This window comes from Dama dama, chromosome 20 (genome assembly GCF_033118175.1).
Source record: "Dama dama isolate Ldn47 chromosome 20, ASM3311817v1, whole genome shotgun sequence".
Taxonomy (NCBI): domain Eukaryota; kingdom Metazoa; phylum Chordata; class Mammalia; order Artiodactyla; family Cervidae; genus Dama; species Dama dama.
The window spans coordinates 53,329,190-53,351,455 of record NC_083700.1 but is presented as its reverse complement, the minus strand read 5'-3'; the positions used below and the strand labels follow the sequence as shown (position 1 = coordinate 53,351,455).

General features: G+C 41.5%; 1 protein-coding gene across 4 annotated transcripts in view; it reads left to right on the top strand.

Annotated features, from left to right (window-relative positions):
* The first annotated feature begins 1,447 nt into the window (after positions 1-1,447).
* The window catches only part of LRRC8B (leucine rich repeat containing 8 VRAC subunit B), a 66,758-nt gene continuing 45,939 nt past the window's right edge, over positions 1,448-22,266 (top strand). For 3 of the 4 annotated variants that reach the window (XM_061121434.1, XM_061121435.1, XM_061121431.1), the window contains exon 1: positions 1,448-1,537. The gene's annotated coding sequence lies outside the window, so the exon portion shown is untranslated. Of the gene's footprint in view, positions 1,576-22,266 lie in introns of all 4 variants that reach the window. The other variant, XM_061121433.1, reaches the window with a different exon arrangement.

Sequence of the window (22,266 nt, the reverse complement as noted above, 5' to 3'; positions counted from 1 at the left end):
TGGCTTTTCCTCCAAGACAGCTGCCAACCCAGAATGGAATGGACCAGGAGAGAAAAGAGTAGTGTCATCACAAAGACAACCAACCCTCTTATTCCCTTCTGGGTTAATTCAGATGGTAGTCGTAGCCTCAACAGCCTCTGTCTGACACAACCCAGTCTCACATAACTCAGTTGTTCCATTTTCTTTACTCCCATTTATACAAGCCGATCAGATATGTTCCAACTGTGAGTCTTTTATAGTCTCTATTTAATTCCTTTGGGAGGTCTCTGTACAAACATTTTTTTAATGGAAATGTGACTGCCATAGCAACTCAGAGATAGAAATGTTGCCTAAGTGAATCACAGTGTTAAGGATGATAGTCTGCAAAAAGACTGAGTTAATTTGGGGTGGGGATGAGAATCGGGAGTGAATGACGATGATAAAAAAATTTTGTCCCCCGAATTCCTGGCTTTGGATTTACTTTCTGTTTAACTTTCCCCACCTAATTGTGGAGGGAAAGCAGTTGGGGCAGTAGATGGGGTGAGCCTGCAGTTTACCAGCAGTGAAACGCTGGTGATGAGTAAAGCAAGACCACTCGACCGCGTTGTTCTCTCCCCATGCGGAGGATAAGGACGCATATGAGAAAGAGGATGCTATTGGAGGCCCAGAATCTTAACTTAAGCCGCTTAGTTTGGTACAACCGTAAACTGCCACACAGGACTCGGCCCAGCAGCCTAAGGACGCAGCGTAAGGAAAGGTGATGGGATTTCCCGCAAGCTCCACCCCAGGCTTCCCTGAAGATTCAAAACATATTATGTAAATAAGTTACTCTGGGTGTGCACGTGAGAAGGCGCTGGTCCGACCCAGAAATACTGTACTTCCAAAGCCCCTTGCACGTGCACCTGGCCATTCCTAAGTCCCTCTGCGGTCTCTTGAAACCAGCCCTCCGCGTTCCTAGCCCCAGCTCGACGGGCGCAGGGCACTGCAGGCTGCGCAGCGGAGGCTGTGCGGCGCGGGCCGGCGGCCACATGGCGCGCTCCCGGGCGACGGCAGCTACGCTTTGTTTCCATCAGCAAGGGGTGAGTCACAGGTTCCCGCAGTTCCTAAGCCGGGCAAACGACTCGGGCCAAGGCTGCTGCAAATTTAACAGCTCGAGCAACTACCGAAGCAGCCGCGTCCCATTTCTCCCCTTCCTCCTCCTCCGCCACCGCCACCGCCGCTCGGCGGCCGCCACCTCCGCCTCCTGCCTCCGCCCAGTCCCCTCCTCCTCCCCCCGCGAACTTAGTCAGCGGTTCGCGCCGCCGCGCCCCGATTGGCCAGCGGCACTCGCCGCGTCACAATGGAGCCGGTTAGAGGCGGCGAGCCGGGCAGCGCTGGGGCTTCCCGCTGAGCCCGCAGCAGCCGGCGCCGAGGAAGTGCGGGCGCGGGGCCGCCGCCGGCGCGCCCACAGCGGCGCGGGGCGCACGCCGTGGGGAGCGCCGGCGCCCGGGCCCGGAGGCGCGCAGATAGGTCCGGGCCGGACGTCCCCGGTCACGGAGGAGGAGCGGAGCCGATCCAGGTGATGGAGGCAGAGAACCGGGCGAGGGGACGCAGCAGGTGGGGTTGGCCGAGCAGGTGCGGTTACCTGTTCTCGCCTCACCTGAGAGCCGGGCCTGCGGGCAGGTGGCTGGGCGAGAGAGATGAGAAGCAGTTTTGCCACTCCCTTGTCTCCGGGAGAGTGGGAGTGATGCCCGTGACTCCTCCGGGGTGCTGGGGTCATTCGGGGCAGGAGGAATGGACTCTGCCTCCCCCATAATCGCGGCGCTACACCTGAGTGTGAGACCTCGGGGCGGGGCGGGAACCGGGTTCTGGTTTCACCAGGCTGGAGTCTCGCCCTCCTTAGGTGGGCAGACCCGTCCGGAGGGCGTCCGCGCTTGGGGCGCTTTCCTTTGCCCCCTGCCCTGGTGCTGTTCATTGGCATACATTTTTCTGCTCTTGGGAAACCTATTATACAGTTGTTCACCTACTGTTTGATGGTGGTGTTGGCACTCATTTGTTTGTTTGAGGGAGAAGGGAGCAACTTCTAACCGTTTTCGGGAGAGAATCTTGAGTTTCCCCTTCCTAGGCTGCAGCTGAGCAGGTGCCGAGAGGTCAGACGGGAGGAGGCTCAGTGTTGGCTCATCACTGTGTCCTCAGCTGACTTCCCAAAGTCCATAGGTTGCCTTTAGTCAGATGATGTGTGTGGAAGACTTTTTTGTGGTCAGGAAGACCCTGTCGGCAGCCCCCTTCCCACCTCCCCCAAAAAAGGTCAAACCTGAACTTAAAAACCTACCCTTAAACTTTCTTGAATAAATCCGCCTTGCCAAAAACTTTTAAAAATCCATAAAAAGATACTGGTATGAAATTTTAATTTGCAGATAAGTTACCAACTTAAAATAGACAGTATTCACTTTTTTTTAAAGAGGAAATGGTATGTATCTTTATCAGACTATTAGGTGTCCTAAATCTTAGTTAGGTTGTGGTACACAGAAGCAACCAAATTGCAGTGTAATTATTTAATTACAATAACCTCCAGGTGCTGAGGTCGAACCTCCTGAGAACCCCAAGGGCTGTGTGATTTGTGAGTGTCAAGGTGACTTCCTTTTACTCCTGGTTTCGTAGTCGACAGCTTCACCCTTGAAGGAATGTGAAATGACAGCCAATCCCGCAAGTGACTGGGCCTCTGTGATTTAAGACTATTTGTCCTAACATGTCTGATGTTCCTCTTAGTTCAGGTAACGCGGGGGACAGAGTTGTCTCCGAGTGTGCAGTTGAGTCATAATACCTACTATCCATCTACTACATGTTAGAATTAAATTTTGTATTGTTTGAAACGTGTTCTTCTTTTCTTAAATTAGAAAGGTGTCCCAGCACGTCCAGCCTAGCGTGGAGCATGTGGAGATTGATTTCATTTGACTGGTTGTTAAGATTTGCTTTATAAAGATCATTGCCCTCCCCACTGCTGTTTCATTCCTCTGAAGGCTCGGAATGAAAAGGGTTGTATTGAGTATCACTGAAAAAGGGTATCAAGTCTTCTAAAGTGTTTTTTTGTTTTTTGAAAGAGAATGTATTTTTTAAAGCAGTTTTAGGTTCACAGCAGAACTGAGAGTAACTGCAGAGAGTTCCCATATACCCTCTGCCCCCACTCATGCATAGCCTCCCCCATTATTAACATCTCCCACCAGAGTGGGACGCTTGATCCAGTCGATGAAGCTACATTGAGATGTCATCATCCAAAGATCATAGTTTAAGAGTTCACTCTTGGTGCCATACATTCTGTGGATTTAGCCCACTGTGTAACAAGGTGTATCTGCCATTATAATACCATCAAGTATGATCCTATATTGTATGATCACTACCCTAAAAATCCTCTGTGATCTTCCTGTTCATTCCTACTGCCTGCCTAACCCTTGGCAACCACTGGTATTTTCACTGTGTCCACACTTTCCTTTTTTCCAGAATGTCAAATAGCTGGAATCAGTCTGGAGCCTTTGCAGATTGGCTTCTTGCACTTAATATTATGCACTTAGGTTTCCTCCATGTCTTTTCATGGCTTGATAACTTATTCATTTTTTTTTTTTTTTAGCACTGAATAATATTACTTTATGGCTCTAGATTTTTTTAGACTGTGTGGGTATTTTCCTATAAGTGGCTTGAAATTTGTGATTTTTTGTTTGCTGGTGTGGAAGGTTGGAAATATTTTAATATGTGAAAGATTCTTGTTTGAGCCGAAATTTTTATTTATAAACAAGTTTTTGTAATTTATGAATCTATTTTGATGGTATCTGAATATTTTTATTTTCTTTTTGATTTTTTTTTTACTGCCCATAAAAATAGCCTATTTAATCTAATCTCTGATGTTCATGTAGTGTCTCTCAAGTTGAATTTCCAATTTTTTTTTTTCTCTTTCCAGCATCCTTCTAGCATACACTGGTATTATCAGAAACAAATGTATGCAGACTCTGTCCTGTTACCCCAGACTCAATGGCTTGGTTTCCAGTGCCTTCTATATAGCGTGTACCATCTGCTTTCTTGACTCAGGGGGTACTGCCTGTTCTGCAAACATTACAAACCTGTGACCACTCATGAGGAATTTGGGAGGCCCAATTATAGTGTGGAGTTTGTTTAATGAGTTGTAAAGTGTATTCTAATTTCTGTCATGTCTGTTTTCATATCGCTGCCTTTTCTTTTATTGCTTTTGCCCACTTGCATTTTATTTCTCATCTATCTTTTATAAATTTCCTATGTGCCTTTATTATGACAGGTTTTTACCAGGTGTTTAAAATAATGTCTTTGGCAGACATATCAACTTACTTTTTCCTTTTCTGGATCATTAAGATTGATTTTAAATAAAATTGGTCCTGTCTGCAGTCACTGAATCTGTCTGCTAAGTTCTTATCAGTGCTGTTCATTTAGAAATTGAACAAAGGGAAATAATAAACTCCCTGTTCTATGACTTCCTCTTATTTAGGATTCTGCTCAATTGCAACAGAATTTAAATTCACTTCTTCAATGCTGTTGTGAACGCGTGTAAAGGAAATGAATAAAAATGAGTTGTCAGAGCTTCAACCTTGACCTTTCCTATTGCCTTTTTGGCCCTTAAGCCTTGATGTGGGTCATGTGATTCTGCCTGGTTCTTTCCAGACTCTGTATCTTTGAACTTCATCTCCTGCTTCTTCAGTTTCAGGGTTCCTTTAATTCTTTGTTATGTTTGTTTCATCCTGTGGCCATTTTCAGGGCTTTGTTCTACAATGCCTACTTCTTGGTCAACAGTATCTGTCAGAGACATTATCAGCTACAAAGCTTCTATTTCACTTATCTTTCCAGCTCCACACAGGTGACTGAGATCTTCCTCTGCCCATCTCTGATGGAGACTAAATTCTTTACTGTCAAGTAGCATATTCCCTTTGATGGTCTGTCAGGTAGAAAGATTTGAGAGTGTATTCAAACCTTCCTTCTTTTCTTCTGTCATTTTTTTTTCAGCATGTTTACACTTCTTCCTCAGATCTATTGCAGATTATAATCAAGAATTCTTCAGGCTTCCACCTAAGAGCATAAGCTATGCAGATTGATGGGCCTGGATTTGAACCCTACGCTGTATCACTTTGAATGAGTTACTGGATTAGTTAAGATTAGCTGCCAGTTACAGAGACCACAAAGAACAATAGCTTAATTAAACAAAGCAATGTTTGTTTCTCTTTCACGTTAAAAAAAAGTTTGCAGAGAGACAGTCCAGAGCTGGTATTATGATTTTGCAAATCTTTTCAGACCTAGCCTGGTTCCACCTTTCAGAACCCCAAACATCAAATCAGACCCTCAATCTCATGATCCAAAGGGGAGCTTAGGCCATCACATTCAGGTTCCAAGTTTAGAAAGGAAGACAGAAGGAAGGAAGGAAAGAAGACGGGGGAAAAGCAAGAGCCCAGGATCTCTTAAGGAAATTTTTTGGAGGCTGTCATACACTTCTTATTACATCTCATTGACCAGACTTTGAGTAATATGACCTCATCTAGCTTTTCACTTTCACATGTTGGAGAAGGAAATGGCAACCCACTCCAGTGTTCTTGCCTGGAGAATCCCAGGGACGGCGGAGCCTGGTGGGCTGCCGTCTATGGGGTTGCACAGAGTCAGACACGACTGGAGAGACTTAGCGGCAACAGCTAGGATACAGACTAGGGAATATTGTCCTTACTTGAGACAATCTTAAGCCCAGCTAAAATGTGGGAGTTTTGCATCCTTAGTAAGATAGAGGGAAAGAAATATTGGAGTAGTCAAACACCACTGTTATTCTACACCTCTTTTTTCTTGACTGTTATTACCCATCTCACAGGAGTCTTAAGATTAAAAGAAATGTTAACATGAAAGCATATAATACAGTATCTGGCGTAAAACAAGCTTTCAGTAAATGTTATTTCATATTCCTCCTTACTCATTTTTCATAAATTATTTCATTTCTCTGCTACCACATCATTGGTATCCAAATCCCATTTTAAATACTGGCCCCAATTGATGGTACTAGACTGTAGTCAGGTTCCTCATCATGGGAGGGAGCAACACATTTTGACTCAATGTCAGCATCTACTTCTTAGCTTAAAGGGTGGCTAAGAGTTAAGATATAGCTCTTGGAATCAAATATAGCTAGATATAAATCTTGGCTCTGTCACTTACTTAGTATGTAACCTCAGCCTCTTGCACCCTCAATTTCCTCATTTGGAAATCTGGAGTAAGATTCAGATATGAGGAGTATGGAAAAATTGTATTTAGAGTGCCTAAGAAATTGCGTGATAAAGTGCTAGCTTTTCTTTTAAAATTTGGCCCAATATAGGTGAACCTTTCAGAAAATGAACTCTTATTCCATTAAAAAGAAGTTTTAAATTTGGTCATCTCCATACGTATCTAAATGAGTGTTGTTAAATTTTCAGTCAGACTTTTTGAGAATTGTCCCCAAAATCAGTCTAAACCTTGAACAGCAGCAAAATCTTTGCTTTTTTAAAAAAACAAAAACCAGAATAGCTTGGCCTTACTTTCCTCAGCCTTGATTTGAATGATTTTGGCAGATCCACTTTCAGAAGCAGAATCATTTCCACCAGTGGGTTTATGTCATAGTCTTTTTTTTTTTTCAGCATCTGTTTGTTAAGCACCTGCTGTGTACCAGATATGACTATGCCAGGTTCTAGGGACACAGCAGTAAGCAAAAACATACATGGTCCCTGACACCGTGGGGGTTGCAAGGTACTAGGGGAGACAGGAGAGTCAATCACTGCAAATAAATGAAAAAAAAAAATGCCACTTAACATGGTCAGGAAGGAGATATACAAGTGCTATGAAAGTATGTGCAAATATCTTATGGTCGGAAGTTGAATGGTGTCTTTAGGAGAAAGTCGGCCAGTGAGCAGAAGCAAAGAGGTGCTGTGTGAGTGTGGTTTGAAATGAGCTCTGCCATGAGATGAGCATGGTCTGAGCATGGATCAGTGTCCCACAGGTTTCCAGCACCATACTGAAGAAGGCATATCGTTTAGAGCCATCAGTAAGATATGTATACATAATATATAACTTCTCCATGTGAGTCTCTGAAAGGGTCTACATAATTCAGGAACAATTTAATTCTTTTATAATTTATTTGTGCTTTAGTGACAAGCTTTAAATTCAAATACCTTTTTTTTGATACACCAAGCAAATGCATCTGAGAAAATAGGCAGTAAAATAGGGTCTTTTCAGAGGGTCAGAGGATTGATCTGCATCTCACTTAGCGAGTGGAATTTGAAGACGTTTGGCTAGACAGGGTTACATGAAAGAAGGTTGATAGAAGAATAGGTAACCCACAAAACAGCAGTGGATGATGACCACAGGCGGGGAGGCAAAGACAGTGTTTTCCGGAGAGTGGGCTGCATTAGGGCCCACAGGCCGCCCAGCATCCCATCTCTCCAAGGCCTTCAGGCTTGCATAGATAGGACCCAGCTTAGCACCTTGGCAGTGGTATACCATTTTTCCTTGTCCTTTCCAGCTGAGCTAATGGGGGCATCCTTTGCAAGAAGTGTTGCATCTCTCGTCCCTTTGAGGGCCTCGGAGAGTGTCTGGGAGGCTCTGCTCCCACATAACATGTTAAGGCATGACTGAGCCTGCGGGGCAGAGCTGCCTGCCATTGGGCTTCAGGTTGTTTCTTGCTCTGAGCTGATAACATTTATGATGAATTTCGTCCATCTAAAAACTTTAAACTTCATCTCTCTAGGCAAAACTGAGTTTGTTCCTGACCCCTGTTTCAATGCCCAGATAAGCAACTGAACAAGTGACTTGTCTTTGAAAAGTGTGTGTGAGTCATGATGCAGTTTCTAGATGTGCAGGGCTGTGCTTGGCGGGCAGGTTCCCAGAGAATTTATGCTCTGCTTGCACTGCCCTAAGGGGCCGCAAGCCTTTTAACTTCACCCTCCCAGGAATGCCTTTGGAGCTGGGACTTCCTCTGGCTAACCGGGTGCCTGGTAGTTGGAATTCCTCCCTCAGGACATGCCAACCTTGTTACTACACCAGGGACTTCTCCATTGCCTGGACCCCTTCCCTTATGAGTCTGTGTAACTGCTTCCTTTTCAGGGAATAGTTGGCTCCAGTGACCTCAGAAATCCTTTCCCTGATCACCTCAGATAAAATACGTCTGCAGGCTTTTGGTTTATTGTTTGCTGCCCCCTCCCTACCCCTACCAGAATGTAAGTTCTGTGAAAGCAAGGATCTTGTCTCCCTAGTATACGCGCTCTTAAGCCTGGTAGGTAGTAAAACTCCCCAGACTGCTACATGTGGTTTGGGGCAAAAAAAATTAGCCCTTTGAACATAAAATGGGGATAATAGCACATGTGCTACCTGCCTCATGGAACAATGAGAAACTGGAGTTAGTGTATAACAAAGATACTCTCCCCACCCCAAACTTGCTGTTCATCTTTAGATTTCACATTTTTGCAAACAGCAATACCATTTACCCAATTATATAGCCCTAAATACTTAGAACTCATTCTGGGCTTCTCTTTGCTTTGTTCCCTATTAAACTGCTCTATAAATTATGGTAACCAGTTTGTCCAGAGGCCGCATCCTTCAGGTCCCTCCCATCAGCACCCTTCCTTCACAGCTTCTTGACTGCCTTGAGTCTTTTCCAGGCCTGCTGCTTACTTACTGCCTGCAACCAATAGCTCAGTTTGTAGTCTTTTCCAGTCTTCTATCCCCCAATTCGTTGTCCACATAACAGGAAAATAATGATTATGAAAGGTAAATTTCATACCACCACTGCCTGGTTTAATAATCCTTTAATGACTTACTTTGTCAAAGCATCAAGTCCAGATGCCTTGGAGAGCCATTAGTAGTCTTCCTCTGCCTGCTTCTTCAACTCTCCAGTTTCACCTTTCACCCCTCCTCATTTCTAAATCACCAGTGCGTGCACTGTGGACACAGCATGCAGTCACAGCCCGTACACCAGGCATCCTAAACTGCAGTGCAAGGAGGAAGGTAAGAGGCAGCCAGACGGCTCCACTCCATGTCCCCGCCCCCTTTTTTAGCCTCTTCTCTGTCTGTGGTGTTCATATCCTCTTGTCACCTGCCCATGTTTCAGCAATCAGTTCAAGCATACTTTTTCTGGAAGACCTTTCCAGACCCTTCCCTCTGCCTACCACTTCCAAGAGCTCCTGATTCCCTTATCTGTGCTACCTCCGAGCACACTTCCTATAAAGATTATTTTGTTTATCCTCTGATTGAGCGTCCTGAGCCAGGCATTATACTTGGCATGTAAATTGATATCTGGGAAAGAATTAGGCAATAAAACTCAGTATACTTATTATCTAGTCCAGTGCTTTGTTTCAATAACATACTTCTGACTGGTATTTGAAAATTTGGAAGGTCTCCTTGAAGGTTGGAAGTAGGAAGAAGAATTATCATATATATGCTGGTAGTAGATATCAATTGAATAACCAAAATATTTTGTCAGTGAGCTAGTGTTTACTGAACATTTATTGTGTTCAGAGTTCTGAATTTGGCCATTTGCAGGACAGGGTTGAGTCAGCTTTTGGAACTTTCTAAAATAACTCTGGCTTTATCATTCTATCAGAAGTCAGAGTTTTAGATGGTCAGCACAAGTTCTTGGTTTATAGGCAGTTTAGAACAAAGTATCTGAATGTTTTTCGTCCAGTACCCCCTAAAAGGATTTTGAAACACTATCTCCCCTCTTCATGTGTTTTAAAAGTTTTATCTAAATTTTTTTATAGTTGTAAAAGATGGCACCTGTGATATGTAAATATTGATTTAGAAAGACATCTTTACTCAGCGTAAGTTAAATACTAAAATGATTTTGTATCTACTGTGCCATCCATTTAAAAAACACAAAAACAAGCTTGTTTAGAAAAGCTGGAAATTTTACATAGTTGTTTCCTTTGTGGAATGCATTTCATTCTTCTATAAAACTTACTCCCCATTTAACATTTTTATGTTTGAAAATCTTGCATTGAATTCCTTATCACACTCTTGTGACACACATATACACACAATGTATTTTGAAGTTCTTGTGACTATAAGGTTCTCAATATTACATAAAATTTCATTTGGATTGAGTTTTTATGATTTTGACTAATATACAGTTGACTAGAACAAGTATATTAGAATTTTGATAAATAATTATTAAGCAGAGGTAAAACTTTATGGGAAATAACTTCTCGATGAGATGCCTAGGACTTAAAAATATTTATGCGTAAGTAAGTATTTCATATTGCTAGGATAAGATAGGCTTCATAATCAAGTTTTCTTTTTAAATGTAAATGCTTAAGACACTTTCCCATATGTATATGAAAATGAAGGCAATATAATTCCACTCTATTTTTTAAACTTCTGAGGTGTATGCCAAAATTACTTAGTAATTGATCACAAAAATGATTTTCCATGTTCTGCTGTCTGACTTGGTTAAATCTCCCTCCAGTGTTGTTTGAAGCAGAGAAATGGATACTTTCCCTTAACTCCCAAAAGGATGTTTCAGTCTTAAAAGTCATTCACTTTCTTAACGTCTATAACCCTACCGTTATCTCAAATGACCCTCAACTTGGGGCCTGGAGATTTTTACTCCCCAAGGCAGTGTACCATAAGCATACTCCTGAGAAATGAAAGGTTTGCCTTTCTTATGGAGTGTGGGGAGAGGATAACTAAGAAAAGGGGAAAAGGGAGATGACCAGAAGGAACCAACTGGACAGCAGGTGTTCTGAAATAGATACTTTATTTTTTGGCTATACTGCAAGGCATGCTCAGGCTCTTTGTTCCCCGACCAGAGATCGAACCTGTGCCTCCTGCAGTAGCAGCACAGAGTCTTCACCACTGGGCAGTCAGGGAAGTCCCAGAAGCAGACACTTTTAGACAGGGGTTAATCGGTAATCTGAAAGTAGATCCTACCAGATTACCCCTTCTTCCAAAAACAAAAGGCCTTCCAAATCCCATACCTCACTTTGTAGATCAATTGATTGGGTGCTGAAGAAACCTTTGCCCTGTCAAGTTAGCTGTCAACTCTAAGGGAAAATGCCCCTAATAAGCCAATTTAAAAATTTCTTCTTGGTGGACAGGAATATTCAATAGGGAAAGAACATGGTTAGAGTGAATCACTGTTTTATAAAGACTTGATGAAAGTTAATTTGATACCATAGTGATGGAATCACCATTATCCACTTTAAGAAGTATACTCAAACTCTCCTAGAATATTTAGAAATACTTTTTATACCCATTGTTAGGTAGACTAGATACAAATAGAATGTTGGTAAAGATCAACAGATGCTTGACTGACAGTCATATAGGTCAGTAGGTGACTGATTTCTAATTAGTCCCATTGGAAAAATTTTTTCTGCAGCGTTTTATCAAGAATACTAGTTTTTTGTTTGTGTTTTTTTTTTTTTTTCCCAAAGGGGAGGTTGTGAATTAAATGCCAAAAGATTTGGTCCCAAGCTAGGTTTAGGACTTTTTTTTTCTTTGCAGATTAATGCATTCTGAAGGGAGAGGAGTTGAGCCTGGGCCATCATCCCATTGATTAAGAAGTCTTTCCTGGGGTCCTGTTGATCCTAGATGCTCTTGACACCATGTATGTAAAGACACTGTTCGGAGGTCCGCTGTGCCCTTGCCTTCTCTACCAGTTTGTAGCAAATCTCTCCTGAAACACTTACAGAGCCCCCACTGCATTACTTACTATATTTTTTGATGTTGCTTCTAATATACTAAAGCATTTATACTCACATTTATCCTCCTGATGATTTGTGGAAGACAGGTCAAGTATTATTCCCATGATGCAACTATACATACTGGGTTTATAAAGGGATATGTGGCTTTTCTCAGCACACTCCACATGTTAGCTGCAGATCTGGTACCTGATAAAGCAACTCTTTCTATGTATATTGGCTGCTTCCTTTTTCTAGTCATTTTATAGAAGGCTCTGAAGATTGGAAAACTTGCTGTAAAGTGGTCATATAAAAATTAAGATAAATATGCTCATAAATGCTTAGTAGAGTATATTGTTCTTAGCAGGCCCCCAGCTTATTTAAAAAGAAAAAAGATGTATTTGAATTTTGAATCTGCTTTTCTTCATTTTATGGATTAAAAAAATTATTCAGTATTTTTGGGGGCACTTATTATTTGCCAGGCATCACGCCAGCCCTGGGAATAAATCCAACAATGAAGAAAACACAAAAAACATTTTTTTTGCATGGAGTGTACATCCTAGAGGAGGGAAGATAGAAAATAAGCAAATCTGACATACAGTATTGATCTTAACGAGTATCTCTTTTTAACTTTTTTATATTGTACGTATCCTTGAGGGTCTTTCCCAGAATAATACAAGACATATGCATAACATTTTAACATGCCTTGAAATCATCCTTACAACACTTCAAGTTCATTATTTCTGTTCTCAGTTTTTCTTTTTACTGCTAAGACAGTAAGGTTGAAAAAAGCAAAGTGAAAATCATCCAGTATCACAACTAGTTGACTTCCCTGGGGGCTTAGCATTAAAGAATCTGCCTGCAGTGCAGGAGATGTAGGAGACTTGAGTTTGATCCCTGGGTCAGGAAGATCCCCTGGAGAAGGAAATGGTAACCCACTCCAGTATTTTTGCCTGGGAAATCCTGTGGACAGAGGAGCCTGGCAAACTACAATCCTTGGGGTCACGGAGTCGGACACAACTGAGCGACTAAACAACAAAGTTGCTAGATTGTTAAACTCTCTCAGTTTAGTCCATGACGTGTCTCCTGCTTTATGTCTGTGTGTGTGTATACTGCTTTTATTTATGTAGAAAACCTCCCCAAGTAGCTTATGTGGCTAAGTGTAGCTCCTTTTCCCATTTCCTGACCCATAACAACATAAATAATATCCCAAGTATTCCAAATGTCTTAGAAATTTTTCAATGAGGAGAACTCAGGCTGGTAGCAGAAAAGGAAAAAACAGAAACAAAAATGGAGATCTTGGAGTGGGAAGATTTTCTTACAGACCTGATAGGGACTAACAGTGCCTTTGAAGGTCTGTGTACAGACACCAGAGGGATTGGTGGTGGGAAAGGCCTTGTCCCAGTTTCAACAGGGACAGTGACTCCCTGGGGTGACACAACAGTTACCCTCACCAACCCACCCAATGATTTCCTCTTTGGACATTTTATACAAAAACTTCGAGGAAAATAAACTTGTCAGTTTCAGGAAAATATTCATTGTGTCAACTTATCTTCCCAGCCACACTTCGTCACAGATGTCTCAACTTTCAGTACTATGAAATAACCAAGAATTTTAAGTAGTAGTCGGAATAAGTGTGTAATTTTCAAAATTGGGTACTGTGTAAAGGTTTTGATTTGCATGCAAGATTTTCTAATAAAATATATCTAGCTTTTAAAACCTTCAAAACTTACCAACTCCACCTCCTACAAAACACTGATATTTACTGAAATTTTAGGCTGCTTTCTATTGTTGCTCTCTTAAAGACAAAGAAAACCTACTTTTTTCCATTAGAAGTTCCCCTTAATGTTATGTTGTTAGAAGAATTGTATCCTCTTCTCTCTTAACCAGTGAAAAGCCCTTTCTTCCATATTCCCCATCCCCACCTCCATTTCTGGGTATTTCTAGCCTACTTTTCCATCTGTGTGCCTTGTTACTATGGTGATGGGCACCATAGAAATGGAGAACAAAGCGGATGTAATAAGCATCTCCTACATGGTTCACAGTGCTAAAAAGGGATCTAGGTTTTTTCAGGCTTGTTCTTTATTGGTGGTAGAACTGGACCAACCCAACTGGGAGAGGGCACTGGGGTTATGAGCTGATTCAGGCCCTGCTTTTCCCATTGTTCTCTTCCCCAGACCTTTCTTCACCCAGAGTCATGAAGGTGAACAAAGAGTAATGGGGTCTTGTGGAGGGGATGTAGTACAGAAATTAGTGCCATAGAGTCACTGCATTGCGAAAGACAAATCTACTGAAGCATATTACATGGGAGGGAATCATGAACTGGTTTTAAGGTTTAGCAGTCAGTCCTATTACCTGAGTTAGCATTGTTCAACTCTACCTCACATTAGAGATTTGCCAGCCTAGATTTCCCTGCCTTCAAGATGCTTAGCCTGTATTAGACTTTTTTTTTAAAAAAATGAATACAAATTTATCTTAATTACTGATAGCTTGCAGTATTTGGTCCCATCTGTTTGAATTTTTTAAAATCAGAGGTTAAACTAATGTGTACTTATTTTGCTTGTTTTATAATTACAATTAAATACTTCCCCTGCATTGTGGAAATTAGTATTTTCTGTAAAATGTGGGAGAAGGTGCCCACAGGTATTTACTTTAATTTTTAATTGGAGGATAATTGCTTTCCAGTGTGTGTTGGTTTCTTCCATACAACAGTGTGAATCAGCTGTCAGTATACATGTATCCCTCCCTCTTGGGCTTCCCTTTAAACCTTCCGCATGCATGATCATTCTTTAATACATCTTCATGTATCAGATTCTTGGACAACCATAATGAAATACCCAAAGATTAAATAAAATATTCCAGTTAATCAGTTCCATCTTCTGGATGGTTATTTCTAAATTTTTTAAAATTATGTTTTAAGTTTTACATTGCTCATATTTTATGTCTGTGTTTTATGTACAAGGGAAAAAATTTAGCACAGTGCTTTAGTATATAAAGTCATAGAACATGAATCAAATTTGGAGCTAACAAAGATGAACATTCTGTTTCTCTGTTCTGTTGTAGCATGAAGGCCTGAAGTTCTTTTTGACTCTAAATTCTTGTTTCTTTGGTCACATGGCTCCTTTCTTTTTGCCTGATGAAATAGTATTTTGCCAATTTTATCTGCTATAATGGCTCTTATACTGATGTGAAAATAAGCTCGAAATCAACCTCGCACTGTGTGTGTTTTAAGTATAGACCGAGTGTAGCCCTCCCTGCCAAAGTCAGCTCTTCCCCTTTGCGTCGTGAGCAGAAGAGTGAGAGCACCAGAGACCAGAGCGGAGCTGGAACTTTGAAAATCATAGCTTCTGCTACAGCAAAATGCATCTGTTAGAACCTAACCCTTAAGGTGATGGTGCTGGGGGAGACGGGCGAGGGGTAATTAAGTCACAGGAGTAGAACCTTCACGAATGGGAGTTGTGCCTTTGTGAAAGAGACTCTGGAGAACGCCCTTACCCCTCCCACCATGCACAGACACAGAAGCAGTCCGTCTGTGAACCAGCAAGTGAGCTCTCACCAGACACTGACTCTTCTGGCCCTTGATATTGGACTCCTCAGCTTCTAAAACTGTGAGAAATAAATGTTTATTGATTAAGCCTCCCCATCTTTGGGATAGCAGCCCAGATGGATTAAGACAGCTTCAAAACCTGAGTGTCTTCTGACTAGAAATGAGAGAAGACTTGGGAGAAGTAGTGTGGGTTCTGTGGGAAGGATAATGACTCTTTTTGCAGAGGAGAGGTCTGTGGAAACCAGGTAATCCCTCCACACAGGACAGCTCCTTGTTTCCCAGGAGGCTTGAGAACTGTGGACACGTTGGGTTGGTTTTGTGGGCAGAACAGAGCTTGTGTTTGCCAGGAGTTTCTCCCTTCATGGGCAGTTGTTCTCTGATGCCTCCTGGGAGGAGGGAGTAACCATTGCATTTGATATTATCATCAGTGAGAAGGTAGAAAGTAGGCCAGCTAAACTATTTCTATTTTTACAGTCAAGCTGGCGTTCTAAGACACTGTGTCACTTGGCTCCCAGTTAAGGAAGATGTTAGGCAAGATATGAGTTCACTCTCCTTAGGCATTTTGCTGACCTCTACTGCTCCACTCATGACTGAAGGAAGAGGTGAATGAATGAATGGGTGTTCAGTCCGCTGGTCATTTTATTGAGTTGTCAGTCAGTCAGTTCAGTTGCTTAGTCTTGTCTGACTCTTTGCGACCCCATGGACTGCAGCACGCCAGGCCTCCCTGTTCATCATCAACTCCTGGAGCTTGCTTAAACTTATGTCCATCGAGTTAGTGATGCCATCCAACCATCTCATCCTTTGTCGCCCCCTTCTCCTCCTGCCTTCAATCTTTCCCAGAATCAGGGTCTTTTCCAATAAGTCAGTTCTTCCCATCAGGTGGCCAAAGTATTGGAGCTTCAGCTTTAGCATCAGTCCTTCCAATGAATATTCAGGATTGATTTCCTTTAGGATGGACTGGTTGGATCTCCTTGCAGTCCAAGGGACTCTCAAGAGTCTTCCCCAACACCACAGTTCAAAAGCATCAATTCTTCGGCGCTCAGCTTTCTTTATAGTCCAACTCTCACATCCATACATAACTACTGGAAAAGCCATAGCTTTAACTAGACAGACTTTTGTCAGCAAAGTAATGTCTCTGCTTTTTAAGAGGCTGTCTAGGTTAATGCTGAGCTACTTTTTATTCCCCTGAAAGATGTCTTTGAAGATTATGCACATTCTGGCTGGTCTTCTGAGTTTGCCAGTTGTGCTGACATAGATAAATTCCGTAATTCTGTCTCAGTTGCCTCATCTGTAAAGTGGAGATAGCCTCATGGTGTTGTTGGGAGCATGAATAAGTTCATTGATATGAAGGGCTTAGTGTAGAATATGTAACATATGGTTATCTTTGGTGAGCATCAGCTTCCATGACCGAGTGTTACAATATGCTGAGTGAATTTGACTGCTTTCAGCCTCGCACCAGCTACTTATAAGGGCTTCACAGAACACTGGGCTCGTTTTCTCTTATCTACCTAGGAGGAGCTATTAGGGCCAGTCCCACTTCATTTGTCTTTTGATGATTTATAATAAGTTGTTTCAGCTAACTAGGCTTTAGATGGACTTTTTTCTGGTTATTTTTAGATTCAAATTACTTAAGCCTCGAAGATTTGGCTTTTGGATAGTTATTGATTGTACAGGAACACTACAGACAAAGAATTTGTACAAAAAACACTACAGTGTTAGAAGAAATTATAGCTGTCCCAGGAGCAGATTGGAAAAGCCTGTAAGTCTTTGTTTTAGCCTGAAACTTGTTCAATCTTCACATTCTCTGAAATTCAGCCTTGAATTATTCAGCAAATGAACATGTAAAAAAATTATGGTCCGTCACATTTTTAATGCATATTTTTTGTGATATGTAGACTTTAACTTTGAAAAGTCTTTCATGATAATTGATCAGCATGGGTAGCAATACTGAAAGCCACTTAAGTCTAGATGATGTAAAATCCCCATTGCTATATGTTAGAAGCCTTGGAACTCCTTTGTTTCTTGTCTTGTTGTATGAAAGTGACTGAATCAATGACTGGTAGCTTCCTTAAAGCATCTAGATAAGAGAAAGTTTATTCTAACAATATGATCTCATTTTTGAAAAATGATTTTTTTGGTTTGTTTTCTTCAGTCTATCGGTGTGTGTGTGAACAGAGAATGAGTTGTAAGGATGCAGAGAGTTACTTGGTGTGTGCAGTAGAGGATGATGAGAGGGGAAAGGGACTGGAGGAAGGAAACCATTCTGTAGTTCTCCCTTTTGATTCTGTGTTTTTCCTCTCAAGTGAAGGCCTCAGAGATGTCACACATGGTGCAGTCTTACAAAAAAAAATAAATTCTTTCTGAAAACATTTTGCTTCTTAATGAGATTTATTTTGGTGCTTTGTTGTCATTGTGCTGGGAATTTTGCAATGTTCTCTGTGTATTTTTGTGATTTTTGACCTAATAATCTCATTTGGGTTTACCACGCTTAGCAGCTGTTGTTTTTACCAACTATTGCTAAATTGTGTTAATGTTCAAAGTTGAAAAACCCTGTTTTCTACATTGGCCTAGATTATCCAGAGTTTTATAAAATTTAAGCCTTTTCCTCATTCCTTGTACTTTTCATCTAGTTGCAAGAAAACTTATAGTATTAACATTCTAATGGATGGTTTAGACAGGCTGAAGCTGTCTCTCCCAGCTCCAATGATGGCTTGCAGTGTCATTTGTAGAACAGTGTTTTTTTGATAAAGCTGTCTATCCTCTTTTTTACTGGAGGAGGGAGAGACCTTGATTCTATTGTAATTTAAGTAGTGTTTAGTGTAATATGATAAGTGTTTGCAGTTTGATAGTAATGATTATTCTCTGGCAAAGCAAAAGGAAAATTTGAGAAGTCAAAGGCTTTGAAAATGTCCTAGAAGAGAATAAACTCAGAATTATAGCCATTTTACTGGATAATTCTACAATTTTATTTGAAAGAGGGCATCAAATGTTGAATTTTGACTTTTCATTTAAAGTAACAAAACTTTTTCTTAAATAGCTGACAATACATCTTGCTTCCTTTGCAGTCTGTTTTTAGAGATCCTTCAACCCGTCTGTTTTAATTATAAAGCAGTGGTGGGGGGGTTGGGTTTTTTTGTTTGGTTGGTTGGTTTTGTCTTGGTTTCTGTTTCTTTTATGGCTGTGCTGCTCAGCATGGGGGATCCTAGTTCCACGACCAGGGATTAAACCCATGCCCCCTGCGGTGGAAGGGGGGGTCTTCCATTGGAAGTCTTAACTTAACAATGGAGTCTTAACCACTGTACTGCCAGGTCCCAAGGCAGTGATGTTTGCAACTAGACTCTAGGTATGCTCTTAAATTCCCCCAGGGGTTAACTTTGTTAGTACTGAATCTCATCTGACTTCTGTTTTTCACATTCCCATTTCCCCTGTTGAGAGCTTAAATCTCTTCTCATATATTCAAGATCTAAAGCAATAGTTGTTATCAAGTCAGATGGCCAGGTAATGATGTGTATCAACAACATGCTTTGTAATTACAAAGCCATCTTTGCATATATAATTGCATTTGATTCTGACAGTTCCAGGTGGCTCAGAGGTAAAGAATCCGCCTGCCAGTGCAAGAGACACAGGAGACACGGTTTCAATCCCTGGGTGGGGAAGATCCCCTGGAGAAGGAAATGGAAACCCACTCTAGTATTCTTGCCTGGGAAATCCCATGGACGGAGGAGCCTGGTGGGCTACAGTCCTTGGGGTTGCAAAGAGTCAAACGTGACTGAGCATGTACGCATGCATGTCTGACAGTCTAGTGAGGAGAAGAGAGAGAAAATGGCTATAGTTAATTCCTGTTTTATGGGAAAACTTCAAGAAATCACTCAATATACCCCAGAATAACATACAAACAGTAGGACCAGAACAAGAACTAGTTCTTTTAGCTCCATGTCTAGTGTTCTTTCTGGCTTATCATACTTCGTGGGCACACCCTGTTCTATGCCATGAGATGTTTGCCATACAAGTAATTGAGTCAATATTTTTATAAACTTTCTAAAACCAGGTTGTTACTTAGTTCGCTTCCTACTGAACATCATCATTTCACTGTCAGTGCAGAGCAGTCTCCTGCTTTGCAAGCTAATGACATTGTGAGCGTACAGCTTAGGAGGTCAGGAACAACAGGACAATAATAAGAGAGATGCCCAAGGAAGACGTAAACTAAAGTCACAGGTTCAGCAGAGAAACAGTGTAGGAAGAGATACCCAAGCGAGCCTGGTTGGATGAGATAGAATTTGGAAAGGTGAAGGGAGTGGAAGGGAAATGTCTGACCAGAGATGTACAGGACATAACTGAAAGACTGTATATTTCAGTATACAGTACTGAAATAATTGTGGGTGAAATGATGTCCAGGATTTGCTTCAAAATTAATCCTGAGCATGGGTGTGATAAGAGTTTGTTAATTGTTGAAACTAACTGGAAGGGTCCATGGGGCTTCCTTGTACTATTATTTGTACTTTTGTATGTATTAGGGATTTTTCATAAAATTTCATAAAAATTCATAAAAATTTCATAAAAATTTAAAAAGTTTAAAATATAACAATGGTATGTATTTTTGGACAGTGAGTCGGCTGCCTATTTGGAAAGAAGGGTGTGTTCAGAGGCATAGTGGGAGATGATGTTGGAAAGGCAGTGTGGGAACAGAGTTGGTGCTGGGAGGAGTTGATGAAGTCTGGGTGTCTCTGAAGTCCAGACTCTCTGGAGTCCTGATGAAGGCTGGGACTCATCATGCTCTAATGGAGTCTTTGCCAAAGTCCAGACTCTCTGGAGTCTGGGTGAGTACTGGTAGACACCGCTTCATTTTCTAGACTTTGAGTTTCACTTGACTGTGAACTTAAAAGTGGAGTTGCAGTACAGCCTTGCTTCTTCATCAAGGATGACAGCAGCCCCACTTGGGGGTTTGTTTGGCCCCATCACATCTGACTTGCCATATTCCACTCTGGAACACACATTTAAAAAGGGCTCTTAGAAACAGAGTCAACGGTTGTGTGACAGAAAGTGTCACATCTTAGGAATCTTTCTTGTAGAACATTTCATCAATTTATGGTTGTCTACCTGAAAAAGACTTATTTTCCCATCTGCCAAGTTCCTCCTCTGCTCTTTTTAAAACTCTCTTTCTTGTGTGCCTGGGAATGGGCAGTAAAAGCGAAACAAAAACACTGCTATTATTGTTTAGTCGCTCAGTTGTGTCCAGTTCTTCTGCGGCACGTGTGCCTGACAGCCCATAATTTCACTTCCTGGAAGCAGCCTTTAAGAGCAGACTGAGTTACACACAGCAGCACCAAAGCCTAAAGAAAGCCAGACACCTTGGTGTAGCTTTCTGAAGCAAAGTTCCCTCTTCCTTCCTGCTTAATATGTTTCTCTGTTGCTAAGGGAAAAGAGGTGAGGGAGAAATTTGATAGTTGGTACTATGAAGGAATTATTAATTATTTGCTTGTGACTCAGTGGTATTATGGAGTTGACAAAAGTTAATTATTATATTTTCAGGAATTCTGCAAGCCAGTTGTTAAACACAGCCTTCAAAAAACTACACAAACTTAAAGTGTTAAAGTAACACTCAAAACTTATCACTTCCTATTTATTTCTCTATAATTTGCTGTTATCTGTGCTCTTAAGGTTATCTGTAAATGTATAAACTACTTACGGTTATTTACATATAATGTATATGTAAAGTTCAAACTACCATGCGGTTGCACTCATATCAGCAAGGTCTGCTCAAAATCCTCCAAGCTAGGCTTCAACAGTACATGAACCGAGAACCTCCAGATGTACAAGCTGGATTTAGAAAAGGAAGGGGAACCAGAAATCAAATTGCTAACATCCATTGCATCACAGAAAAAGCAAGAGAATTCTAAAAAAACATTTGTTTCTGCTCCATTAACTATGCTAAAGCCTTTGACTGTGTGGATCACAACCAACTGTGGAAAGTTCTTCAGGAGATGGGAATACCAGATCACCTGACCTGTCTCCCGAGAAACCCATGTGCAGGTCAAGAAGCAACAGATAGAACTGAACATGTAACAATAGACTGGTTCAAAATTCGTAACAGAGTGTGTCAAGGCTGTATATTGTCTCCCTGTTTATTTAAATTACATGCAAAGTATGTAATGTGCAATGCTGGGCTGGATGCAGGACAAGCTGGAATCAAGATTGCTGGGAGAAATATTAATAACCTCAGTATGGAGATGACACCACCCTTATGGCAGAAGTGAAGGAGAACTAAGGAGCCTCTTGATGAAGGTGAAGGAGGAGAGTGAAAAGCTGGCTTAAAACTCAAATTCAAAAAACTAAGATCATGGCATCTGATCACATCGCTTCATGACATATAGATGTGGAAACAGTGACAGACTTTATTTTCTTGGTCTCCAAAATCACTGCGGACAGTGACTGCAGCCATGAAATTAAAAGATGCTTGCTACTTGGAAGAAAATCTATGACCAACCTAGACAGCATATTAAAAAGAGAGACATTACTTTGCCAACAGAGGTCCGTCTAGTCAAAGCTGTGGTCCAGTAGTCATGTATGGATGTGAGAGTTGGACCATAAAGAAGGCTGAGCACCAAAGAATTGATGCTTTTGAACTGTGGTGTTGGAGAAGACTCTTGAGAGTCCCTTGGACAGCAAGGAGATCAAATCAGTCAACCCTAAAGGAAATCAACCCTGAGTATTCATTGGAAGGACTGAGGCTGAAGCTGAAGCTCCAATTCTTTGGCCACCTGATGGAAAGAGCTGACTCATAAAGACCCTGATGCTGGGAAAGATTGAAGACAGGAGGAGAAGGGGATGACAGGGATGAAATGGTTGGATGGCATCATCAACTCAATGGACATGAGTTTGAGCAAACTCTGGGAGATGGTGAGTATAGGGAAGCCTGGTATGCTGCAGTTCATGAGATCGCAAAGAGTCAGACCCAACTGAGCAACTGAACAACAACATGTATAATGTGTCTGCATAGTGGAGGTACCATATGTATGCTGTACATTTCTTATCAACCCCATTGAAATTGGCAAGGACTACCCTCCTCCC